Source organism: Nicotiana attenuata, unplaced genomic scaffold, assembly GCF_001879085.1.
Source record: "Nicotiana attenuata strain UT unplaced genomic scaffold, NIATTr2, whole genome shotgun sequence".
Lineage (NCBI taxonomy): Eukaryota > Viridiplantae > Streptophyta > Magnoliopsida > Solanales > Solanaceae > Nicotiana > Nicotiana attenuata.
Genome location: NW_017670909.1, coordinates 142,652 through 149,631, shown reverse-complemented (window position 1 = coordinate 149,631; position 6,980 = coordinate 142,652).

Sequence of the window (6,980 nt, the reverse complement as noted above, 5' to 3'; positions counted from 1 at the left end):
TTAAGAAAAAATTAATTTTTGGTGGCTTCGAACTGAAAGAAAATCGAGGTACGATCTCTCAGATCTAGCCTTCTTCACATATTCCCTCCAAATGTAAATCATGAACTAAGGATAATTTTAGGAATAAGTTTTTCCAAAAACCCTGCATCGTGATGCTCAGACGCTGCTGCCCAATAAATCACTATCCCACTAACGCCGACAACCATCCTTGGTTACCTAAATCATCCCTCTTATTATCTACCGAAAAAAAACATTCTGAGATGCAGAAATAAATAAATAAAAAGGGTAAGCTACACATGATTAAATTAAGAAAAAATTGATTTTTGGTGGCTTCGAACTGAAAGAAAATCGAGGTACGATCTCTCAGATCTAGCCTTCTGGTAATTTTTTTTACTTTATTTATTCACTATCAGTGTAGATTCTATTCATTCTTTGTGTTGTACTTCTTGCTTTCTTATTGTTCGTTAGGTTTTCTCAGTTCTATTCACAGCTGCTTGATGGGATCTGATTTTACATGAGAGTGGTGAATTTCAGAGGTATTAATGATGTAGTTTGAGATTCTTTTTTTCCTTTATAGTATCTATTTTTCAGTTACTGATTTGTATTCACCGTTCCTTATGAATCTGTGATGCTTTAAAATGTAAAACAATAATTAAGAAGAACACTTGGTGCTTATAAATATGAAACTAACAAAGAATTCTCTAAACTTTTAGGCTGCAGAGCTCATCTACCTTTCCATTGGGATGGAAAGCTAACAAAGTCTTTCTCTCTGAGTCACTAATGTTGCCTTTGGCCTTCCGATCCTGTGTTGAAACTAAAATTGAATTTTTCTATTTATTAATGTAGTAACTTATTCATGCATATACGGATATTTGTTGAAATATAGAGTGTTGTTAGAGGCAGATGGGCTCTTTTTCTTGTTTTTGTGTGCGCCTTTATTTCTCTGGTTTGAAGGCTCTCTAAGGAGAGTACACTTTTGCTTGAGCATTGTTTTATTTGAGAACTGCAAGACATACAGTCAACTATTTTAGTATCTAAGTAATCCAATTGCTTTCACATAATAGGGGAATAGAGTTCCCACTTTTAATCATAAATACTCTATAGAAACCCATTTGGTTTTGATCACCAAATTGACTCTTAACATTTAAACAAACAGGATATACTAATTGCTACTAGACTTTGTTAGAATATTTAACTCAAGTTCTTGTTTGATTCCAATTGCCAAAGGATAGGGACAGTTGATCACCTATCAGTCTATCTCTATGGATTGGACCACGCGAGATTGTAACTAATATGTAGAATACTTCTTATTCGTCTAAAACGTGATACTTATTATCTGTATATTTGTTAAATCACTGGAAACATGACCAGTCTGCTAAACAAAGAATTGCAGCTGAAAAATAATATTTAACAATACCAGGCTCGTCAGTGCATCTGTAGCTTGATAATTTAGTTTCAGTCCAAATTTTCAAGTTTATATATAACTATAGATTAGAATTTAATTGTGGTTTTTAAGTATATGTTAGATTATATTACTTGAAAATCATATGAAGTCCATTCATATCTGATGGTTTTACTGGGAAATCCTCAAAAAATGTACTGGATTTTCAGAGTATTTTACGATTTTGTCCTCATATTAAACTTATGGTAAGATTGTTGACATATCTTGAGAGTATGGGTTGTGCAGATTATTGTAGTACATACTTACATGTAGTGAAATTTCTATTTATTTAAACTATTTAAGATTTTATAGCTCATTAAGGTGTTGGAAGATATTTTTTGATAACATGATGTCTTTAGGATTTGAATTGGGTCCTGCAATGATAGTTCTCATAACCCCTTTTCCTTCTTTAATACAGACATTGTTATATTCAGCCAAAAAATATAATACATTAATGATCTTTTGCCTTTTCAGTATTGATGACTTCGTCTTCTTCTAACATGCTTTATGGAAGTAACTCTTTAATAGTGTTGTCGACTAACAAGAAGTCAAAGTTTGTTGTTTTCCTGAAGAAGAAAATGATGTAATTAAAGCTCTTATTGGTATTTAAGCCCGTGGTTGTTGTGTTTCTCCTCACCAACTTCAAGTTAGTTCATCTATTTATTTTCGTTAATTTTTTTTGTGTGCTCTAAGATGGTAATATAATTGTTATGGTATAATAACGATAATATACTGTCCTTATATTGTAATACTCGGAGATTAAGAAGCTCATGGATTAAAAAGTGGACCAAATATTTGAAGTACTTATTCTTATAGTGATTCCAAATTTCTTTCTAATAATAATAATAATCTTTTAATGATCATTATTAAGGTGATCAGATAATAGAGTGCAATTTAATACGGAGATTATACTAAATAGATCGTAGATTACATGTCCTTGTTCTAGTCCTTATAGTATTAGTGTTTCCTCAATGTCATTGAAATAGTTGTGGTAAAGGAGGTTCATTTATTACTTATTATTGATTTTAAAAAAGTCAGTCAATACTCAATAGTTGAAACCCATTTTTTAAATTTCTACTAAGATTAAGATATCATTGAAAATTTCAATTGTGAACGACCTACGAGACAGAGCAGTCATGGGACATACAGCGACAGACATGTAAGGCCCCGAAAAATTTCGCTAAGTAATTTAGGGTTTCGTGGTGCCAGGTAGGCTAATTATAAAATTTTACGTGCTATTAACATGATGAACATCAATTGGATATGGTAAATAAGTATATAAGTCATATAATAGGTAATGTGGGGTCTAAAGAGAAGCCTAAGTCTAAGTAAAGTTAAAAAATTTCACAATAGGCTAAAATTCCAAATGAGTTCGCACAAGTCCACACTTTGGACGAGTATATATATATATATATATATATATATATATATATATATATATATATATATATATATATATATATATATGTAAGTAATGTGATTGAAAAACCTATTAAAGAAATATCTTCGAGTCTAGTTTTCAAAACGATTCAAAGCGTTCGTCATTTGGACATTCCTACACAAAGTTATGATCAATTAATTACCAAAGGCTGGCAAAATGCGAATCACCGTGTGCAGATTTTGCGATCACAAAATCATTATGCGGTCCGCATAATTGATCTGCGACCGCAAAAATGGTCGCAAAATGGACCAGTGTAGCCCAGTTCTGAAAGGCACCAGTTTTGCGGTGGCATATGCGACCTGCAATTACCAATTGTGCGGTCCATTATGCGACCGCAGACCCGAGTTCGGAGGGTTAATTTTCCTATTTTCATGACCTGACCCCATTTTGATATATAGGCTTTGGGGCTTTCATTTGGGGCGATATTCTTGATGATTTTAGAGAGAGGTAAGAGAATTTTAGAGAGATAAGGAGGGAGTCTAAACATTCTAGCCATTCAATCTTTCATCAATCTTCAAGAATCAAGGAAACCAATCACAAGACCTTCATCTAAGAGATTGGGATTGCTAGAATTTCCAGAACATTGTAGTAACCTAAGGAAAGCTTAAACAAGGTATGTTGCTACACTTTTCTCTCTTAGAATCGTTATTCCATAAATGTTTTCATAAGTTCAAGTATGGTTGGCCCAAAGTTCATAAACCTTATATTCCGGGTTATTTCCCATTAATTTGACTACTCCGAGATGAGCCTTATATAATATATATAATATAATATATAATATATATATATATATATATATATATTCTAAGTATGAGTTGCATATTAAAATATTACGGCTTTGAGTCGTGTTTCAAATAAAGGCTAGTATGCCAAATTGTGTGAGAAAACTCGATATAATTGATACTCCTAATTGCTCTTATGTGTACCAAATGTATTTGATTGATTGTGTCTAGTTGTTGGTAATCTATTAAGACGTTTGAAATGAATTTGTGTTGCAAGAATATATGTGCAAGATGTGTCTCAATGCTTTCAATATGCTATTTTGTCAAATGAGAATGTGTGAAGAATGTGAAACATGTGCTAAATGCCTAGACTTCAAGTCGAGTGTGATTTGAGATTGTTATGCCGAAATGTGTGAAATTCTCTTTATGCTTACGACCTATAATTGCTCTCGTATGTGCCTATTGTCTTGAATTGAAAGGTTTAATGTTGAAAGTGAAAATGATGTGAAGTGTGGGGGAAAAGAGCTTGAGTTATGAAATGTGGCCTAGTGTCAAGTATGATGTGATAATTGTGGCCCCAAGTACCGATGAGCTGATATATATGAAATAAATTTGAAATGAGATGATTGATAGAAAATTGAAATGTCTTGAGTGAGACAGCCTAGCCGATCGGGCCGTGATCGGACGCCATGCCGCACACACGGTGGTATTATGCTGGAAATTGGACCAGAATTAAAAGGGGTATTGAGATTGTGGAAGAATGTCTCCAAGAAGATGACCTAGCCGATCGGGTCGTGATCGGACTCCGTGCTAAATTCACGGTGGTATATATATATATATATATATATATATCATATTATCACGGCCATATGGTACTAGTCCATAATTATCGGGTAGTATCGCTCGACCCGCACTTTATCCCAAATTGGCCATTTTTAACGAAACTCGTTTTCTTTAATTCGTGTACCCTTTATCCTTCATGACACTTATTTCTCACTTGTTATAATTATCATAACTACACTAACCTCAAGATAATCTCATTCCCGAGACTACGTTGATTAACTGAACACGAAAATTTTAACGTACGAAAATGCGAGATGTAACATCCTTCCCTCCTTAGAAACATTCGTCCTCGAATGTTCAACTCCCCGTGATCTATATAACTTTGGCAGGGTCGCTTTTGTAACAACACTACTACCCATTCTCCCCGTAGAAGCTTAATAACCCAATGCCACACAGGGCCACAATTATGAATAACGACAATGGCCTCACATGACCAACGACAATAACCAACACAAGAATTTATACACGTACCTTACGGTTATGACGTCTCAGTCAGACCCTTCTCTGGAAGAGGAAATAAGTAGGGATATCTAGACTTCATGTCTTCCTCGGCCTCCCAAGTCATTTCTTCCACATTGTTGTTCGTCCAAAGTACTTTCACGGAGGCTACCTCCTTATTCCGTAGCTTGCTAATTTGTCAGTCTAGGATGGCAACCGGAATTTCCTCGTATGATAAGTCTTCTATAATCTGTACATCATACGTGGGCACCATGTTGATACCCAATATTTTCCCTAAGTATTTTTATACCCAAAATACTTCCAAAATAGCATATTGGTGCATATATAAGCACACCCAAGAGTTTTGGCATTTTTAACGATTTTTAAATCAATTTATTGCCTATTTTAATACAACAAAATCCAATGATTATTCCCAAAATTATCATTTTGGTGAATAATTCATTTTTATACCAAAATATAATTAAGGTAATTTTTTGCATATTTTTACGAATTCATTTGGTGTTTTTAACGCTAAATTGCACACAACTGCAATTATAGCCTATATTACGATTAATGGCATTTACACTTATAAAATTATTTCCAGTATTTTCAGATTAATGTTTATATATTATTAATTAGCTCAGTGCTTTTAATTTGTTTAAAATCGTTTTTTAACTATTTTTATATAAAAGGGGAAAAATCGGCTATTTAACACATAGCCATTTCAATTGCAAATATAGCATCAATTTAATCCCCAATTAACCCCAACTCAGCCCAAAAAATACCCAGCCCAACAACCACTTGCAACCCGATCCATACCCCTTCCTATCACACCCAACCCGGTCCCTATTTAACCCATTTAATCCCAGTCGTGGATCTAAAAAGATCAACGGCTCCCCTCTTCCCTTTCCTTTTTTAATTCAAACGACCCTAAAACCCTACCTCATTTTTTCTCGACCGCCGCCTCTGAATCCCCTTCTCTCTCAACTCTCTCTCAACTCACCTCAAACCCTAGCCGCCGCCTCTCACTGAAACCCTAATCTATGGCTTCTCAGGCTCATCGGAGGCCTATACCGGCCTCTCATGGCTTCTGCGTGCTCATTTCTAAAGGTCCTATGACCAGATCTTGAAGGGTTCCGACCAAGCCTTTGCTCGATGACTGTTCTCCGGTCATCTTCAACCTTTGTCCTGCCAGTCATGGTTATTCGAGTTCGACCTTCGACTTTCCTGCTCAGATCGATGGTTTCCAAAGCCTTTCTCATCACCTGGGTTTCTTACGAAACCCTAATCTCTAAGGTTCCTTCGATTTATTTCTAGATCTGCTCCGGATCTATGTGTGTGAGAACCTTCTATGCATTTTTCTCGAGTCTCTTTATTTTTTTTATTTTTTTTGCTTTCAGAAACTCTTTATTCTTCAACTAGGGTTTCATGTTAAGTTATTTCGAATCTCTTCTCTGATTCTCGACATGTTTTACTGTGTTTTGTTTGTGTTGTTTTCTATCTGAGTTAGCATTTTGAAAACCCTAATTTTTGGGATTTTGTTCGAGTTTCTTAGTCTGTTCGTTAATATTCGTTTGATTTACCTTATTTTTATCTGAGTTAGCATGTTGAAAACCCTAATTTTGGGATTTTGTTTGAGTTTCTGTTTGTTAATATTCGCTTGATTTACCTTTCTTCTATATCTGAGTTAGCATAGTGAAAGCCCTAATTTTTGGGGTTTATCCAAGACTCTGAATCTGTTTATTTGTTTATCTTCTTATCTCCTCTAAACTCGATTGATTTTCGAAAACCCTAGTTTCTTTCGGGACTATTCGATTTCTTTGAAATTGTTTGTGCAACTCGTCTGTTGAAATTGCAATGTGCTTCAATTCACTTTTCTTCATGTAACTCTTTTGGTTCCGAGTTCTTACTACCTGTCAAACTCAACTATGGTTTCCACTCAACTCTTTGCATGCTTCTGATCTTCTTCTCTATTGTTAAACACTGAAACTTGACTATCATGCTTCGAATGTCTTCTTTTTAGTTACTACTACATGCTGTTATTTTGCCATAACTTGGCCTCACATGTCTATTACTTGTGCACTTCATTTATATA